We start from the raw sequence: 21,056 nt of genomic DNA, 5'->3' as shown, positions 1-21,056 counted from the left end.
TTTTTTTTTTTTTTTGAGACAGCCAGGCATGACCCGACCTTCCCTGGTCTTTCACATTACCCGGACCGGTGTGACTAAAGAGCTAACTATGGCGCCAGTTCGGATGGCACAACGACAAAAAAAGTAAAAACGAGCTTTTGGCATTGTTCCGCTTTCTTTTCTCCATCCTGCCTGCCGCTCTCTTCGCAATTCTGTAACAAACCACGCTCCTTAGTCAAACCCTGTTTCCTTTCTGGATCCTTAATAAGACTTTGAAAGAGGCCACTTTGCGGACGCATGGCATGTTCTGTTGTGCAAAGACATCTGCATTCCTCTTGTCTTTTGCTTATAGCGCCACAAACATTCAATCAATCAAATCAACTTTGTTTGCCTTACAGATGGGTACAGGGGAAGGAGCAGCCACAAAAAGCTGCACAGAGCAGCTCGACGGGAAGGCTGCCCACCATGTGATTGACAGCAAAAGGTAGAAAATATTAAAAGAAGCAGCAGAGGAAATAAACATTCGAAATAAACAGAGGAAACACAAACATGTGGAAGTTCCACGTCGCATCGTTTTACAGTGTTTGTTGTCTACGCTGGCGTTTCAGTGTGAAGAGATTCCTAAGAAATCAGAAGCAATTGCATACAGCAAGGGTGCGATTCCTTTTAGCACGATCGTAGTATCAACCGTGGTCTACGGCACGTGAAGCAAGTAAAGCGATGCCATTTTGAGCCGATAGAAAACAAACCGACAACTAGCTATAAAAAACCAGAGCAACCATCAAACGAAACGATATTGCTGGGGTACGCGTTTTGGCTCAGAAAGCAGATTACCGGAGAGAGTTTAGGGCAACAGACGGAATTACATTTTTTGTATTGGTTATGCAAGGTGGGGTTATGCAAGGAGGCGTTATGAAATGGGAGGTTATATAACATAGAAACTCAACTGATGGTTTTTATAAGGCGCAAACTGACGATAAAAATGAAAAAAAAAATTTGGAACGGCGCGTTGCTTTGAAACAGGCATACCAAAATTTTGCATGCTTTGAAACAGGCATGCCAAAGAGTGCGTTACGTTTCTTCTTTTACTTATTTATTTTGTGACGCAAAATTTGTTGTATTCTTCCTCTACGTATTTTCTGCGCGTTTTGTTCTGCGCGTTTATTTAGCTGTACTTGTTTTCCAAAAAAGAGACAATGGTATAAAGTGAATTTTAAACACCGTTTTAACATGCCATTACTGCATTTGTGTAGTAAAAGGTTGCCTTTTGAAGTTTCTACTTGCTTCCCGGTCAACCAACAAGCAAGGTGAGCATACGATGGCCAGCAAATTTATTGGTAAAGGAGTAATCGTAAGTAAACATGATTCGATTCGACTCTATTGTAATTCGCTCTTAAACGCTTGTTCTAGCCAAAACCTCTTCATATCGTAACGTCCCCTACTCGTTAATGGGTACTAACGCAAACCTCGAAGCTCTAGCTCGCAATGTCAGTTTGATTGCGTAACAGGGCACGGAACATTTCTGACGGCATTACAACCGTTCAGCCAATACAAATATCTCTATTTTTACATCGTCCTAAGCAAGATAGCCTAAACCTACCGTAGCCACCAGGAGCCCGTATGGATGCGACGCTTTCACAATAATCAGCACGAGCAAATTCCTAGAAGTGGCATACGCAATGTGTTGGCGGAAAGAATAAACAGGTAGATAAACTGTTGTGGGGAGATAACCATACAATGCGTCAAAATACGCAATTATTACCCTTCAGATTTGCAATGACAGGTAATACATTGCTGCTCGTCGCGCAGTTTCGCATTTGTCAGAACTACATCCTCAGTCATGTCAGTGAACTGGTACAAAGCAAAGCGCATCTTGTGTTTACGTAATTTCCGCCTAATTATTTTATCGCGAGTGCCCTCCCTTTCCGCTAAGTTCGTAGCGTGACACTGCCCGTCATTCCAAAACGAAAGAATGAAAACCTATTTTTTGTGAGAAAGATGGTTCAAACGCGAAGCTTTCCCCCGTAAAACTTAAGGCCAAGTACAAAATCTAAACGGCTTCGCCCGTGTGGGAATGGCGCACTGTTGCGCTATGTAGCTTGAAAACGAAAGATTTTGTACCTTGCCCGTTAAAACATGGCTGCGCATTAGGAATACTTTGGTGCGCAGCACTTAAGCGCCCGCTACTGTGGTTTGGAGGCTTCGTCGGTCTCTTAACCGAGCAAACCAAGACAGACTCTTAACCAAGACGGACGGAAAACGTGGGAGGAAAGATTTGGTGAAAGTGTGAGGGTGAGGGCGGTATGCCGAGGCGGTGCCACAGTAGCCAAGCCCGCGCTGCGTGATGCACGTACATCTCGATCACAGTTAGGGTGAACACGGGAGCGCGTGTCATTCCTTGCGCGAGAGCCGCCTGTCGGCGTTCCGGGTAACTTCGCACGCGCATCACATAGCCTCGTTGCAAACGAACTGCGCATGCGTGCGCAGTTACCCGGAACGCCCACAGGCGGCTCCTACCCACGGAATGACCCGCACTTCCATGTTCACCCTAGCTGTGATCGAGATAGTACATAGGTCCTTTGGCGTCCTCCTCATGGCTCTTTCCTTTTTCAGTAAAGCAACTCTCTCTCTCCTCACCGTTGCGTGGCTCATCGGAACCACGTGACATTTGCGCGGGAGGTTCAAACACGGTTTACAACAACATGCTCGGCGGCGGCTACGCGCTGCGAGATAACGGCAGAATAGCACGCGTCACAGCCCGTTAACTGATCACGCGATCATAGAAGACCTAGAAGACCGCAGTCGCGCTGCGCGCAAAGTTCCCATCAGGGAGTACAGTAACCGTCGGCCGTTTTTGTGTGTGTGTGTGTGTGTATTCTGTTAACTGTAGATTTTGTGATGCCCCAGAAACAATTAAGCATTGTTTCATTGACTGCAAATACAGTAAGTGTTCTGGGATGTTCTACAACGGACACTCGAGAAATACTTTAAATTAACAGTGTGCGGTGCCCTGTAGCTCCCTGCAATGATGTGCGCCTTATGACCTATTTTTTTTTCTGGTGGCTCTACACAGTTTATGGAAAACGTGCACGTTAGACAAAAACGCTGAGCCGATGGTATCGTTAAAGTTGCACTTTAGTCAAATAATAATTAAGCTAAAAGGCTACTATGACCAAAATGATTTGAGACCTCATTGGTACCCTGTCTTGCACCGGTGTGAATCACTGCCCGCTTAATCAATGTTTTGTTCGCCGAATTCCGGACTACCCGTCTCACCCTGCATATTACGCACAAAGATTTGTAAATAGTTCTTGTATATATGTTTCTCTATATTTGAATTAAATACCAGGGAAGAAAAAACGTGGAAAGGGCGCGATCGCATAGACGACTGCTTCACAACTCCAGGGACCCTGGTTCGATTCAGGCCAGGGGAAGCTTTTTTTTTTCTTTTGACGCGCTTGATCTGCCTTCGTGGAAACCCATCATCAGCGTGTGTTCTCCTATTTTGTAAGGTTGGCTTTACTGCATTTTTTTTAGCTTGCGGTCGCATTAGTAAGACAAAGAAAGCTTCGTTTTAGAATACGAACGGCTACTTGAATGAGCTTGTTTCAAAAACAGAAAAAAAAAAAAAACGCGGACGTGAGGGGGAACGGACAGAGGACAGAGGACACTGTCTTTGCCTGCTCTCTCTTACGTTCGCGTTTCTTTTTTATTTCGCGAAACCGTACTCAAGTAATGGATGAGTAACGTGCCCAGAATGTCGCCATCACTAATAACAAATGACACCACGCTCTGTGGCTGCGCTTTTTAGTTAATCGCAGGTGATTACAGGGGTTATTTTAGACTTGGTCTTGCGAAGTTGTCATGTGCGACTTGTCATAAGAGTGTTATTGCGCGACCACGCCCGACATTTTTGTTCTTTGCAATCTCTACGACAATAAATAATCCCCGTGCCTACTTCCTCGTCCAGTATAACTTCTACGTGCACCGGGCACCGCTTAAATGGTTGGATGGTGTAAAGGGACAAGAGGAAAAATAAATGCCCCCCAACAATTTTCTGGGCCAGCGTATGAGTCAAACGCAAGCGCTAAAGAGGTGCCAGCAGCGTCATACTCATTTCGCATCTAGGGAGATTAATAACAGGGTGGTTTGTACTGGGCGGGCATTATATTTTTTTTGTCCGGTGCCGATTTGTTTTGACTCCTAAAGTCGTGACTCACGATGCGCGTTTCTTACTGGCCGAGATAAACTTCAGGGCAGCACAACAGATAGGAGTGGCGCTGATACGTTGCTATAGACCGTTTACAGCACGGCGCGCTCGGCGCGGCCGGCGTGACGTCATTTTAGCCAGCGGGACATCTTTCGGCATGGCTGGCCTTTTAGAACGCGTTTCTCGCCGTGGCCTTCGCTGGTGCCCGCGCGCATCGGTGAGCGCCGGCGCGGCTCGATGGGCGAATTTGACCATTTTTTAGAGTCTTGCTATGAATACAGGCTTGGAGCACAATTAGGTATGGTGTGACACCGTTCAGAGATTACTTAGCGACAAAAATGCCCACATAAAGGTTGTTTGAGCGCTGTGTTGATCGGCGCTCGTCGCCTAGCTTGTTTCCTGTTCACGCGTTTCATCCAAGTAAAGCTGTCCGATGGCTTTAGTTCGTTTCCTGTTTCCAGGTACTCTCATAGAGTAACAAAATAAAAGCAGTAAGGCTGTAAAATCTTGTAATGAAACACAATTTTGCAGGTATTATTGACGTTCGAAAGCTTGTTTTGAAAGCTTTTCTTTTGCGGCATAAGCTAAAATGGTTGGCTGTAAACGCACTATATTATGAATAAAAAGGTCTGCAAAACAAAATAATCCTTCATGGGTGTGGAAGTTGAACATTACTCCTTTAGCGGTTCTTCACGTTTCGACGTGCGATGAAAATACGCTGCAGCGCTCAGCGTTATAATTGTCAGCTGACTTACAACTGACGCGGTCTGCATTGTATACCTCATCCTCATTATCAGCTGTTGCCTGATCGGTATGCGCTAACTTTCGTCTATGGCAGCACACGTTGAAACTGTAATATGCCGCATACGGTGGACGGAAAAATCTCATATGCGTGGCTAATAACGTTCGGCGCGCTCACACGCTAATCGCGAAATAGTACTTAGCGCGACCGTGAAATTTATAAACGCTGAAATCGTGTGTTCAAGCTTTGTAACGCGTAACAGAAATTTCCAGAGCTCGCAAATAAGGCTGCGGATGTAAGCATTTTTTGTATTTTTGTATTATGCATTACATAATTAGTTCAGTAGCACATGCGACGTTAAAAATTTTGATATTTGTGCGTAATTTTTATTTTTGCTTTTGTATTCGTGCATTAATTTTTTGTCAGATATGCTGCAGCAAGTTTTATTTATTCGTGACCTAATGGCCTGACTGCGCTAACCCTGCATGCCACCGATTGGAACCCTACATAAGATTTAATTGCACACAGTTGAAGTGGCGAACTTCCATTTTGTGCAGCCTCAGTTGTGGCTCTCAATTGGTCTACGCTAAAAATGTACCTTTAGAATAATCTACTTCAACGATTTGCGTAGCAAAAGGTATCGCGCAAGATTTCAGATGCTGGGATCCTCGCGAGTGCCCTTCGTAAGGAAGGCGATTCCCGCTGAGGGCGCAGGCCGACCGTACGTTGCGAGCCACAGTTGTAATCAATAACGTTTTTTTTTTTTTTCACTGCTTTTCCACGCTTTCCTTGATCTACCTGATGCAGTAAGTGCGACACATGGTGCCAACGCAGGGAACCTGAACTGGTGAGAGCGAAGGACTGAATTACGCTTAGTGGTGCCGCGTCCGAGACTTCACATGCTTCCGAATATTACGGCACTTCTGCGAACGTTCTTTTCCGTTTCGGGTCGAGCAACATGAGCTCCGACTGCGTCCATAATATTATATTATGCTTTTCTTCTAGACTAACCCATTTTGCCAAAGATGCACTTCGAGCGGGCCAAGGGAGTCTATGGGGAAACCGAGACTGAAAAAAAAAGCCCATCTCCCCGCGAGGGGGACTCGAGTAAATGCGTCGCATAGGGGGTGGGTGTATTGCGTTAACGTTTAGTGTTTGGGGAGTTGGTGGTAGTGAATGCGTTGTATCAGCAGCTTCTTGACGTAGTTTGAATGAGTCAAGGATATAAGGCGCGTTCGTGGCCTTCCATTCTGTGTCGCCTTTGTGGCGCAGTGGGTAGAGCACCATGTACCTTGTGTTCAGCCCGCAGGGTCGTGGGATCGAAACCAGGCGCCGGTAAGTATTATTTTTTTTATATAGTGTAGGGGGAGGGGTGCGGACCTGTTGTTGAGAGCGAGGAGGGTAGCGTGATGCGGGAGAGGAGGAGTGGGGGAGAGGGCGCGCCTGCGCGCTGAGCTGTTGCGGACGCACGGCGGACGCTACATGTGAGTTAAAGAAACGCTCTGCATTTAAAATCTTCCACCTCCCCTCGCGGGAACCCCTGTGTAGATGCGACGCATAGGGGGTTCACGTTGCAGCGTTGGACAGCGGAGGAACGGCGCCGGAACGATGGAGCGGAGCGGCGCAGGCACCGCGTTTTATAGCGCGCATAACGGTGAGGGGACGCGCCAGCGCCAGTGCGTCCGCCGCGGCTATGACGCAACACAATCCAACACAACCCACTTTAATCCAATCCAATCCAAGCCAAGCCAAGCCAATCCAAGCCAAGCCAAGCCAAGCCAAACCAATTCTTTCAAATCCAATCCAATGCCCCTCGCGAGAGAGTGTTCGCTATCGGAGAGGAGATGAGAGGAGAGGGGGTGAGTGGCGGAGAGCGCAGCTCACGCGGCGAGGAGAATGGGGGAGGGGCGGACGCCGTCAACAACGCCGACGCCGGATGCAGGGACAAGGCGAGTGAATGAGATGCAGTCGCATCTAAAAGTCCATTAGTGGTGAGTGCAGTGCAGGCGCCATCTGGCTATGGCGGGCTTAACTGCTTGCTGTAAACGGTCTATAGCACTCGTTTTGTGCCCAAGGTGATAATAGCGCTGCAGTGGACGACGCGAAGGTTACGATATTTGCAGGCTTTTCGTTGCAGAGCAGGTGCTTGTTGCTGAACAACTATAATCCCTTACAGCCTCGGCTTGTTTATCTTTTTCTCGGCATTACTCTTCCCTCAACGTAATTGATGTGTGCTTTAGCGCACTTCGAGGATATATTTCTAATGTGTCACAAGGGAAATAAATTGGAAAGAGATGGTGGGCTACGGAGTGCCGGCCGCTTATACAACAAAATCTTCGTCTCTACACATCCGGAAAAGGCATATAGCATTCCCAAAAAATAAAGTATACGCTAGTGTTATCCCTATGCCATTTTTAGAAAAACATTATAACCATGTTTCGACCACTCTCGCTACATTTACACTACTTTATTCAGTAGAAAAATCAATTCGAAAATGCTGTCCTCTCTGCATCCTCCTTGCTGATTTCCTGTGACGTTTCGTATGACGTCATGACGAGATGGCGTGGCTTAACTGGGCTACTGCACGGCTCGCCGAACCTCCGACAGAATCAGTCGGTCCAGCGGTGAAACATCATCGGCCGGCGGCCGGCGGGTCGTCGCAATTCCTTCGCTCAGTTGAAACTACGCCACGACATGTTTGTGCCAGGAAGAATGTGCCATTAGTTTGCTAATTGTAGACTGTACCAAGCAGCAAAGTCCAAGTCGCTCCACACAAGCGCACACGGGACGCTTCGCTTACTGGCACGTTGTTAAAAAAGTCTAAGGCCAATTGAAGGCCGCCCGGTGAGAACAATGAGAGAAGTTAATATAAGTACTACGGAATTAAAATCAACAAACACTACCATTGTACAGCGTGAAACCAGGGTGCGGGAAGCACTTTGGCCGCAGGGTGAACTAGCACAGCAGTCAGCAGCATGACCAGACATCTTCAGTCGCTTTTCCGTCTAAGGAACGCAGTCGCTAGACATCATATATGTATTGTGGCAATTTGCGGATTCTTACTGCACGAGCGCTACACAAAAATAGTCATCTAAGCTGCTTGAAATGCTAAAACTACATAAACATGTAAACTGGCTATACATTGAACACTTTATATTTCCGCCCTTAGCGTGGCCGAGTGGTCTCGAGCACTAGGTGTATTGTTTTGCAATTCGCAAGTTTCAGTACCCGATAGTGCATGTTTTGTTTGTTTGTTTGTTTTTTGCGAAGTTGATTCATTTGTTTTGGGCAATGTTTTCTAAACTGAATCCACCAATTCTGCGCTGTAACATTCATTGCTCCACGAGCGAGTTCGCAGAATGCGTGCAGAGAGACACTGACGCGCTGGCGAGTTTTCATTGGCGTGGTGTTGCCATAAGCACCGACTGCTTGCGGGCACGATGCCGAATCAGCCGACCTTTGGCCTGCTGTTACCACGCCTCTTAAGATACAGGCACTAGCCTGGTAAGCTCCAAAGGTGGGGGCAAAGCGCATCGCATTTGAGCGTCTCCGGTGACACGGAGAGCATTCATCGACTGTGTACGATTCTAAGCCAAGCTGGAGGGCTTATCTGACTTATTTTCAAACCGAAAATGGAGCAGAAGCGAGGTATGCCGATTACTGAGGTATCGAGAATACCCAGCCAACTTAGATAACGTCGGATGCCGAGCATGTTGTTTCACAGAACCGAAACCGAAGCTGGTTCGAATTCTAATCTTGGACATCATCTCGTGTGAACGTCACTTTAGTTACAGCAGCCGCGCATAGTAGTCTTTTTTTTTTTCTTTCAGGCTCTATAAAATAAATATCGCTTTATCGACTTTATCGACCGGATAAACAATAAAAAGGTTGTTTATTTGAGCCAGTCTGCGCAATGCAAGCAAAAACAGAAGCTTGATAAATTCCCTTCACTGTCCCTTGAAGACGAACTCGAAGGGACCGTGAAAATGCGTTCGTATTATAACAAATTCGTCTTAAACGGGCGTTCATCTTTTTTTTTTTTTTGAGGGCGGGGGTGTTGTGCACGTTACAAGAACAAGAGTGCTGTTCGTGTAAACTGAGCCAGTCTTAACGAGAGACTACTGTACTTCATGTTAAGGCCGCTAACGTTGAGATCGACGCCTGCGTATGTTCCCTGCACGAGAGAAAATATTGCAAAGTGACAATGCGCCGAACGGCCCGGTCTGAAGTTTGCCTGAGAATGTAGTGTGCGGTAGTTGCTTTATATGTGCAGTCAAGCCTCCCTGAAGTACAATATTGCAAAGTTTTGCATATATCGAAATGCTTAATGAACACTGTCAAATGGCAGTAAAAGCATAACGATGTTAACTTCGTCTGATTGGGAGAAAGTTGATGGCATTCGTGACGTGCTAGGGGTAAGACAGACCCTCAAACACGGCCACCTTCTCCACGGCCTTGTCCAGGAACGCCACCTTACCCTTCAACCCCTTCAACTTCCGGTCCGCCAAAGAAGATGGCTCTATTACGAGAGGAGGCACCGCCGTCCATCTATCTTCCTTTGACGTCACGAGGGTACAAGCCAATCTCATTCGACAGCTACAAACAAGCACACTGTTGTCACCCTGCGTGTGCCCCGCCTTCTACGAAAACACTCGCACGCACCTTGGCCAACCCTTTGCCCACTATGTCCGGTACCGGCTGACTCGGGTCACCTTCTCCTTTAGTGCACACTCTACGAGCGAGGCCGGCAGCGACACTAACAATGGATCAATCCTGTCAGTTATTCAACATTTCTGACGAGTGTTCCTTACCCTGGTATCCTAGTTGCTACAAGATCACCAACTCCCACAATGCTTCAGGACCCGGTCACCTAACGCCTCGCAACCAGGCCTCATATCCCTCCCACCTCCCTCAGCGTCAGAAGATCTAAAGTTGGATGACGGGAGAGCGACAGGAAGCTCCTGAAAGCTAAATAAAAAATCGGTCGCGTATCTGCTCCTTTCGTTGCAAATGTCGTCGAAAGACGATAGTTTTGTAGACATTTGCCAAGGAAATGCCCCACTTTGCTTTCCGCACACCTCTCATGCTGTTTTTGTTCCGTCGCGCTCATCCTAAGGTAAGCACACTAAAGGTTTGCTCAAGACGATTTGAATTTACCGCGTTTCACTGCTACAGGCCGGGTTAATCGATGCCAGCGCTGCAGTACGGTGGAGACGCGCGTGAAACGAGGCGGCCGACTTCAAGGTTTATAGAACCGCGTTGCCGTGCTCCACGTGCGTTCCAAGCAGAACGGGGAGCCAAGCTAGTGGAACCTTTCTTTGCTGTTGCCGCGTGATTTTTCATATGCCGCCAGGAGGCGGCAGTTTTCTGCAGTAGATGTAGAATATCATTTGTTATCAAAAAACCATGCATCCATGAATTTTCAATAAAGAAACAGTGTAAATATCCCTTGTGTAATAATTTTCGGTCTTATATTTTCGTAATGTCTTGTTCACGTTCAACAAAGTTGACAAGTATGAACATATAAACCTGGCTTAGACGCTCACGTATGTGAGCGTCTAAGTATATGACTATTGCGCAGTATACATTTTACTTTGGCCGGGTGTCTCATCGAGTCACAGACAGGCAGACAGACGGACAGACAGACACACAGACAGACCAAAATTTCAGGGTTTAAGTAGCCCAAGAAAGAGAGAGAGAAAAGACTATCGTCTTTGAAAAGTTGTACCAAAAAACAAACCTAACCGGGCGGGCACTGCCTCACAGACTCCACGCACCTGACTTCTTTTATAAAGACTGTAGCCCTTCCAGGACTATATGTGTCCGCTCAGGCTGCTCAAAACAAAGGGTGCCCCTCAGACTGAGTGGCACTCCCTTGAGTGTTACGAGGACTGGACACCTCGAAACTCTAGGACGCTTTCCTGTCGTAGCAGTTATGTTTTCTTCCGCCATCCGATCCAAGGCCTAAATTCCTCCCTTTCAATGAGTACAGCGTAAGCAACTGTAACGCTCGTTCTGCTCCCAACCTCAAAATACCTTTCACCCCGATTCCCTTATCAGCGCGCCGAAATCATTTACAACTGCAAAGGAGTGCTCTTTACCATAATTTAGACATTCATTGCCCTCTCGACCTGCGTGGTCATTCTTTCACTAAGCCGACCCTTCCTCCCACATAGGCTAAGTCCCTTTTTCAGAGAACTCCTTTAGATGTCTTTGACCTTCCAGCATCTCGCTACTATGCGCCCCCTTTAACTCGTTTCTATCCATTCTGCCCGGGTGCACCTAACCTCGATTAGAGCCGCCCTTTTACTCGCAGCGAGCTTGAAGCAGCTCTGGCTACCCATGCCACCCGCTTTGCTCCTGACCAAGCCGTCTTCTAATGCAGAACACTTTGCAGCTTTCGCGATCATGCTATTCGATTGTTTCTCCAGACTTTCAATCGAGCCTGGGACAGCGACTGCTTGTCCAGCTCCTAGACATCCTGCCTCATTACTAAGATTTTTCAGGCAAGGCCACCCGCCTTCCCTCTGATCTCTTCAACCTATCTCCTTGGTTTCGTTGGTTGGTAAGGCAATCAAAGAGGTGTACCTCCAACTCCGTCTCAACAAAAGCCTCTACGCACACCTTCATCCATCACTCACCCTACCGAAAGCTTGACTTTCCCGGCATGTCCTGACGAATGTTCTAATTGCTCTCTCCCGCATCGTGCTCTATCGCTATCGACCCGACCCCTCCTGTCATAACTGTCCCTCCGCCTACTCCGATTTACCATATTGCCTCTTCTACTGCCCGGCAGCTCAGCTGTCAAGCTCCTGTTCCTCCCCTTTCCTTCCCATCGCCACCTGGCTCGACTGGCTTGACTCGGAAGGAGAATAACCCCCCCGACGGGTCGCCCGGACGGTCGACATGCTCGGCTCGCTGTTGTGGTTCATTGCAATTATTTTACTGCTATTGGGCCTTGATTTATTTTAAGCGAAACTTTTATGTCTATGGTTTCATGTATTTTTAAAGTCCGAGAACAATATTTTCATATGCGTTTGGGGCGGGAGGCGCTTTATAACCTCATGCTTTGGAAAACAAACGTCCCGGTCAGTCTGCTATTAACCCGCGGTCACCACTAAACATGCATCCATGGAAGCAAGTATCTTGTTCCTTCAAGTTCACAAAGAGCGCAGAAGCCCAGCACGCGCTTTGTGCTGCCCGTACGTCGTTCCTTCGTTGTCCTCCTTGTTGCGTGGCTCATCTAAAGCACGTGACATTTGCACGGGAGGTGCAAACACGATTCACAACAACATGATCGACAGCGGCAACGCGCTGCGAGATAACGACAGATTAGTGCACGCCGCCGTTCATTGGCTGATCACGCGATTACTTCCTGAGAAGACGCCTTGCGTCTGGTGCAGGCTTTCGTCGTGTTGCACGTCACCCACTCCGCCCCGTACCTCCGACTGACGAAGGAGGGCAGGGAAGCGCTCAAAGCGACCATAAGAAAAGCAACAACGTCCGATGGACATGGGCACGCTCAACACCGCGGAAGAGCTGATCGAGGCTCACCTGTCGAACCGACGAATACGGCTGAGCAAGAATAAGCACGGCCGGGCTGTCCTGAGAAAGATCGGATGGCAGATCTAACCACAGCCAGAGACGGCGGCCCTCCTCAAGGGGTGGAAAGAAGCAATCGAGACTAAACCCCTCCTCCGTAACATGCAAGTGGGAAGGCACGACGAGAGGTGATCGGGGCGGGGCAAAGCTTTGGTCTGGCAGCTGGAAGAGGACCCTCGGGTACTTTACGTTGACGCTTCACTCCCGAAACAGGGCACGAAGGCAACGGCGGTCGTCACCACCATCGACAAGCTGGTCACCAGCGCGTCGGTGCGCACGACGAACCCGGCCGCAGCAGAAGAGGTGGCCGTGGCCCTCGCCCTGGCTACGCCCGTGGCGAAGACCATGGGAACCGACTCTAAGACGGCATACGTGCGCTAACGGAGGGGGAGAGTCTCTCCCGCGGCACTACCATTCTAAACATACAAAGACCACCGGGATGAGCGATCAAGCTCGTGTGGGTCCCGGCTCACTGGCAGGTGGAAGGCAACCTCCTCGCCGACCACCACGCCCGATAAATGTCAATCCGGATTGAGGCCGAGCTACCCCACCCCGCCACGAGCTACAGACATTGTCGAAATGTACCGAAACGAGCGATGTAGGCTTCCCGGTCTGCATCCGCAGCTGGACAGACGACAGCAGACGATCGTTCGTCGCATTCAAGCGGGGTCGCTAGCGCATCCCGTGCTTTTGAACAAGATGTACCCGGCCGAGCACGACAGCTCGTGCCCGTTCTGCAGGAAACGAGAGGCACTCTCGCGCACATCATAGTGGAGTGCACAAAACTCAAGAACCTCCCCCCCCCCTCCCCCCACTTTTTCCTTCCCTTTTCCCCACCCCTATCCCCAACCCCCTCGAGCGATGGGAGACCTTACCTTACTGTCCAGCCCCGACCTCGCCACTCAGTACGGACTGGAACCAGGGGCCAGGAGCTGCTGCACACTTATAGGTCCCGTCACTAGGGTACCACCCCATCTGGTGCCTGCGCGCACACACACCTTCTTTAAGGGCTCAATAAAAGTTGGTTTTCTCTCTCTCTGTCTCTCCTGAGATGCAGCAGCTATGCGCCGTGATCGCAAAGAGTGCAGTTCGCTGTGCGCACAATTTCCGCATTAAGGACTATCGTAACTGTCGGCCATTTTTTTTTAAACCATGGAGCGAGAAACTCACTCGTTTCTATTTTTCTGTCCCCACGCTGTTTAAGTTTTTTATTAGTAAGTGAGCGCCTAACTTTCTCTCCCCAGGCAATCTTTCATCGTGCTTATCCTGATATAGCTCCACAAGTTTATGCCGGCTGACCTCGGAAAGTTATTTCGAGGGGCGAAGCGAATAATACCTTTTATAGCTGCCTTCAGCCAACTGACTACAAATTAGCGTGAGCCTCAAAAGCGCAAGGCGCACTTCACAGCTGGCTAGGTACTCTTGACTCTTTGGGTGCCGTGCGTTCCTGCCTTTTTTTAGCGGGAGTTCAGCGCCGGCAGAAAATGATGATGCCTTGATGAGAGAAGTGCCTCCAACAGCTGTGTCTTCTCGTTCGCTCCGAACTCCTTGGAATAGCAGGTCGTTGCTCCGGGCAACTCGGTGCTCATACCCAACTTTAAACCCTGATTCAATGTTAGAAGGCCTTTTTGAAATATTGTGGGCTTGAGTGTAGTTCCAGTCAAAAGAAACGCTGAGCGATAAAGAAGGCAGATGGGTGTTTTTTATTTCCTTATTTTGGTACCGAGTCACGTCTGCTTATACTTAGATGCTATCTGGTAACTTATTGAAGAGATAAAAAGCCGAAGGTGAATGTGCCCGATACTTCCTTTTTGCTGGCGTGGAAGTAGCCGGTCTTCTTTTAACTCGAAGCATTGAAACGCGCACATAATCGAGTTTCTTGGTTCATGTCTTCTGGGGTCTTTATGGATGTTTGTATAAAAAACGACTCAGCGAAGCAAATAAGTATCCAATTTATGGAAATCTAATCAGCGGGACTCATGTGTGGTTGAAAGCTGCGCTACCGAGTGTATCATCTCGCTGTCCTGCTTAAAAAGTGGGGCAAAGGAGGGATAGTCAAATCCATGAATAAAAGTAAAATGCACTGCCAGTCAGAGAGAGAGAGAGAGAGAGAGAGAGAGAGAGAGAGAGAGAGAGAGAGAGAGAGAGAGAGAGAGAGAGAGAGAGAGAGAGAGAGAGAGAGAGAGAGAGAGAGAGAGAGAGAGAGAGAGAGGATGAACGGAGGCGAGTGAGTCGTGCAAATGTGCAAATATAGCTATAGCTATATAACCAGCATAACAACAGCAACAAAACCCTCTCAAGTTTAATTGGTTCCGTTCTTTGTGGTTCGAATGCAAAGTATACTCATAAGCATTGTGACGTGCCATTCGAAGCGTCTGCTTATGCAAGAAATGCATTGCGTGAGAATTTCACTGAAGGTGCAATCGATAGGGGTCGGTACGGGAAATACGCTACCTTGAGGGCACTTAATTCGTATCGGCAACGCCACAGAGTTCTTGAAGACGGCATATCCCTCGCGCCTTTCATGAACCAGGTGCGGATGCCGGCTATCTATCTGCCTACATGATTTCTGCTGGCATTGCGCAAGCAATGCCCTAGCGCAAGGATGTAAGGCCACACTGTATGCAATCATTCCGTTTGAAATCTGCAATTTTATATATGCGGACTCTTTCAACAGCGCTAAATGTAGCGAACGGAATTGCTACTATCGCAACTCGTGATCCACGGTTGTCGCAAGCATCAAATACTTTGAGTCAGTCAAATGCGCTCACGCACACACACACACACACACACACACCCTGTGACACGCACACGCACATGCACACGCACACACACACATACACACACTGTGACACGCACACGCACATGCACACGCACGCACACACACACACACACACACACACACACACACGCACGCACGCACGCAAGCAAACACGCACCCACACCCACACACACACACACACACACACACACACACACACACACACACACACACACACACACACACACACACACACACACACACACACACACACACACACACACACACACACACACACACACACACACACAGGAGGGTAGTAAAAAATTTTGACAAAACGCCTAATAAGCAATAGCAGTCGGCGAAATAAGATGTCATCATCATCATCATCATCACCAGCATATCTACGCCCACTGCAGGGCAAAGGCCTCTCCCATTATTCTCCAATTACCTCGGTCCTGTGCCAACTGTGACCAATTTATCCCCGCAAACTTCTTGATCTCATCTGCCCATCTAACTTTCTGCCGCCCCCTGCAACGCTTGCCTTCCCTAGGGATCCACTCTGTTACCCTTAATGACCAGCGGTTATCTTGCCTTCGCATTACATGCCCTGCCCACGTCCATTTCTTCTTCTTAATTTCTACTAATATGTCTTTAACACCAGTTTGCTCTCTGACCCACTCCGCTCTCTTCTTGTCCCTTAATGTTACACCTATCATTTTCCGCTCCATTGCCCGCTGAGTCGTTCTCAATTTAAGTTGAACCCTCTTAGTAAGCCTCCAAGTTTCTGCCCGTAGGTGAGTACCGGTAAGATGCAGCTGTCATACACTTTCTTCTTCAGCGACAATGGTAGGCTGCTATTCATTATCTGAGAGAAATAAGATGTACGAAGAATTAAATAAACCAGTCCCACCTCTATTTTTTTAGTGCTACTAATAAGTGTTCGTAAATATTTAGTACAGTTCGTTTCATTCTGCGAACATTTTCGTGTTGCGTGTGACAGCGCGAAACGCAGCATGCCGCATCTCGCACCTGCTGCAGCCGGGACGCGCCAACGAACGCCAGCTACGTCGGCCATGCCGCGGCGTGCGGTACGTTGCGTCAGCCACCGTAAAGCGTCAATAAAAGGCTACTTAATAGACCGACGAAGCGTTGACCGGCGCCCAGCGGCGGTACCATGCCAGCGAAAGTACCGCACTCCATAGTCTAGCGCCCCGGCGCGCCCGGCGTAGCTGGCGACCGCGGCGCGCACCGGCTGCCGCAGGTGCGAGATGTGACATGCTGCATTCCGAGCTACCGACGCAGGCCTAGTCACAGTACGGCCGCACGTGGCCGTAGTGCCTAGCCTGCAGCTTCCTATCACAAAGGAAACTGTCACTTCGTATTATTTTCTAGTTAGCACAGGACCGGGGATAATTGGAGATTAATGGGAGAAGCCTTTGCCCTGCAGTGGGCGTAGGTAGGCTGGTGATGATGATGGTAATGATTTTCTAATGGGACAATGCGAGATGCGTCGAGCCCGGTGTCGTTGACGTCGACCACCACCACCTGGCACACGCGCTGCGCCGGACTGTGACGCGGACTTAACGGCCACCCTGCTGTCAGTTAGCGAGTCCGCCCAGACCGCATCTACTTACCACTTACACTATCGCCAGGAGTTCCTTTTTTGCGCGAAATTTTAAGAAAAATATGTTCATAACAAGGAGCAAGGTTCGGCTTCCATTCTGATCCGCGGTGCCGCGAAGCCGCAGTGCCGAGTGCTGGCCGGCGCTGGCTAGCGGCTCCGTTCTTGGAGAATAACTAAGGTGACATATCGTCCGTGCCAGCTTTGTCGCCGCGCGCCCGTGCGGGTGGCAGCCGCGACCCAGAAAGGGAACTCACGCTTGGCTGCGCATCGTTCGTCATCGAACCTGCGGGCGCGCTGCTCGAACACGCAGCGACCGAAATCGTCTCAGCGGATGGAACGGCAGGGCAGGGGAATCGGGAGAGGAGAATAGTGCGGAGAGAAAAAGAAGGAATAATGGACGACAAGAGTAAAATAACAGAGGGGAGTGGGGAGAATACGTGGCACTCGAAACGGAGCATAAAAATAACACAAAAAAATGCAGCAATTCTGAAATAGATGAAAGATGAGACGATCACGATGATGGACGCGGGATAAAAAACAAGGAGGCCTAGGATACCGAAGAGTTTAACTGAAAGAGGATGCAATGTGTTAGTAGAATAAGAAATGAAGACTGATATATGGCAGCTGTGGTACAGAAGGGAAAAAATTATGGGGAAATGACAATGTTGCAAAAGTAGACGAACTTCGCATGCCTGGGGTGAGGGGCAAGAAGATGGAGAAAAGAAAAAAAAACAGAAGACCAAGAAGGAGAGAGGGGGTGGAAAGAGACGGCGTCCACACCAGGGACACGTATCGGCCCACAATATGTCTCCCACGGCCCGTCGAACACGTGTCTGAAGAACGAAGTGAGCCGCTCACAAAGGAGAAAGAACAGCATACAGGAGCGAACATAGTAAGAAACCTACACCAGGCCAAAGTATAGAAGTAGCCACAGAAATAAGAATGCGAAAGGCCCAATATTTATTTTCAGGCGTTCGGGTATTTATTTATATTCCTGCTGAATGCCACGCCATCCGTCATGAACGTGTCGGCTGGTTCTGCTTGTCGTACTTCTGGCATTCATCTTGGCACGTTCGTTGTCAGTGGCCGCTGGTATTTCGAGGTGCGATGCAGAGCCTTACAGATATTAAAAAAGAAATTTGACGAAACCTGTTTTTTCGAGAATCGTTCCTCTGAGAGCAGAGGGGAGAAAGAATAAAATGACGTTAAATACAGAATCCAGGCACCCAGCCGCCGTCTGGGTGCTTGGTGAGAAACTTTGCGTTCAAGAACAGCGTTTGAAACGAGGGAGGCGACCATAGAGAAAACCTACCCAGCCCCAGGATGGAGAAACTTAAAGTCGAAGGCATACAAATGCCCACACGGAATGCGGTTTCTCAAGCGAGGAAAATAACCATCCGTATGCTTGCTCACCGACCAAAAGGCGCATTCTCAGCGCGCTGGTGTCATTCCGGACCGCGTGTGGTTAAAAATGTACCAGGGCTTTGGCAAAATGGGGTAATATATCTGGCCAGTGACCGTACCAGATTGAACTCTAAAATGCAGATCCATCAAGAGCGTTTCGCTTGACGTTAAAAAACGTATAAAAAACCCAAGACGCACGGGGCGCACATTCCCAGGGGTTAAGCGGTCTGAGTCAAGACTGAAGGAATTGCAAGAAGACGGCGAACCTAAACGGCCATTCGCTGAAATCTACAACGAACACACGCAAGCATCGACGGTAGATTGCATCTGCCTGATCTTGGTGAGCTTTTACTCAGTGACCGCACTTTAGGAGAATGCACGCTGATTTAATCTTGCCATGAGAAACAAAACCTCGTCCAAATGCGAAAAAGTAACATAAAAAGTGAAGCACCCACAATAACCTAACTGAGCGAACAAAACAATAACAAACTGTGTAGCAGACCTATTCATCTCCTGGGCAGTTCAAACAAATCGAAATTGCTAGGTTGTAGGAGAAGGATCCCTTTTTTTATGTGCCTGTGTCGGTATTAAATTTGCTGGGTTGTTTTCGCGACCGTATTACGTGGCTCAACCGCAGGAGGCATTTTCTCTAGTTTTGTTCGAAAGTTACAAGGATATATAATCCCGCTTTTAAAGAATATGTTAAGAAATGGCACGGTGCTCGTAAAGCCTACAAAACGTTCATGAATATAACAGACGATGCCTGGCATCCAACTGTTTGTTTGGCTAAGAAAAAATTGGCCGCGTATCTGCTCTTTTCGTTGCAAATGTCATCAAAAGACGATAGTCTTTGTAGACATTTGCCAAGGAAATGCCCCCCTCCTTTGCTTTCCCGCTCACCTCTCATGCTGTTCCTGTACCGTGGCGCTCATTCCAAGGTAAACACACTAAAGGTTTGCGGAAGGCGATTTGAATTTACCGCGTTCCACTGCTACAGACCGGGTTCCTCGATGCCAGCGCTGCAGTACGGCGGAGACGCGCGTGAATGGAGGCGGCCGACTAGAATGTTTATATAGCCGCGTGGCCGTGCTCCACGTGCGTTCCAAGCAGAACGTAGAACCTAGCTAGTGGAACCTTTCGTTGCTGTTGCCGCGTGATTTTTCAGATGCCGCCAGGAGGCGGCGGTTTTCTGCAGTAGATGTAGAATAGCATTTGCTATCGAAAAACCAAGCATCCATGAATTTTTGAATAAAGGAACACTGTAAATATCCCTTGTGTACTAATTTGCTGTCTTATATTTGCGTAATGTATTGTTCTTGTTCAACAAAGTTGACAAGTATGAACATATAAACCGGGCTTAGACGTTTACATGTGGCTGTGAGTATATAAGACTATTGCGCAGTGTACGTTTTACTTTGGCCGGGTGGCTCAATCGAGTCACAGACAAACAGACGGACAGACAGACAGACAGACATACAGACAGGCCAAAATTTCTGGGTTTAAGTAGCCCAAGAAAGACTTTCGTCTTTAAAACTAAACCTCCCCATGCTGTAATATTCCTGGGCACGAAAATTAATGCGTTTGTGCACTAAAATACGGGCAGTCGTCTACCGGCCTCACCACACTTAAGCAAGATGCGGCAAATTTGTCAGGGTTTCAGTCTGTAAGATCCCAGCCATTGAGCTGCTGACTCTGATACCGCGATGTCTGAATCCATAACACAAAGACGACGAATAACAAGAATAGAGTTCCCATTAGGCATCAGTGCGATGCCTAATGAAAACAACCGCAAGGGAGCGGTGGTTCCAAGCAATGGACATGGAGAGTGCGGCCGTTCTCTTTTCTTAGAGTCTGAGACTCAGATATTTCCACCACTTCTGGTAATAAGACAGCACTTGCTGCAGGCACTCGGCCTGTCGCCGGTCGCACAGTAATGTCATCCACTTACATAGGGACATAGAGATCCGCGATAGAAGGGAAGTGTCCGCCGAGCGGCGACAGACAATGTTAAAAAGAAGGAGTGACGGAACGGACCCTTGTGGTACGCCGCCGACAGGTGAAATGTAGCCGAAACAAGCACCGTTGATGCGGATGGAAAAATAGCGGTAAGAAATGATATAATAAGATCAGACTTAAGTCTGGAATGAGGAGGCGATTTAGAAATTGTAAGGTGGGAGCGTGATTAACGCTACCATACACTTAACAAGTTCTATGCTAGCACTGTCCCCACACGGCGGCAGCAGCCACCAGCTCACTGTTAATTAAGTATGTATTTTTTACTAGTTATTTGTGTACTTATTGAGTGAGTAGTTATGTCGTTCTACGAGATGTCCTGCGTTGCTGTTATCAATATAGCGTTGAGGGTTAAGTGAGCGCCCAGCACCCAGATTGTCTAGGTGCTCGTCCAACGAGTTAACAATTGAAACAGGAGAAAAACAGATGAAGCTGAGTAATTGGGAAATCCATTCGTTTAGGCATGCCAGACTGACTTTTTCTTGCATACTTGCTCCGTAAATACAGAATAGAGGCTCTTGTAACCAAATTAGCTTCTTTGAGATTGGTCGGCTTAGCGTTCTTAAATACTTAGACAATAACAACAGCTCGATAATGAAAGGTAAAAAATATACCTGTTTTCGAATCCAAACAGGCAGTGCTCTACACAGCTGAATCCATGCGCCCATAGCCGTTGAATATATAGCAAAGAGAAAGCACATACCCTGCTGAGAATAAG

The 21,056-nt window shown here is 48.2% G+C and overlaps 1 protein-coding gene across 2 annotated transcripts in view; it reads right to left on the bottom strand.

Moving 5' to 3' along the window:
* Nucleotides 1-21,056, bottom strand: part of LOC144153646 (monocarboxylate transporter 10-like) — a 307,668-nt gene that overhangs the window by 97,345 nt on the left and 189,267 nt on the right. The gene's annotated exons all lie outside the window — the stretch shown is intronic.

Source organism: Haemaphysalis longicornis, unplaced genomic scaffold (genome assembly GCF_048455015.1).
Source record: "Haemaphysalis longicornis isolate Haplotype H1 unplaced genomic scaffold, Haemaphysalis longicornis Haplotype H1 scaffold_9, whole genome shotgun sequence".
Classification (NCBI taxonomy): Eukaryota; Metazoa; Arthropoda; class Arachnida; order Ixodida; family Ixodidae; genus Haemaphysalis; species Haemaphysalis longicornis.
This window is presented reverse-complemented; position numbering and strand designations above follow the sequence as displayed.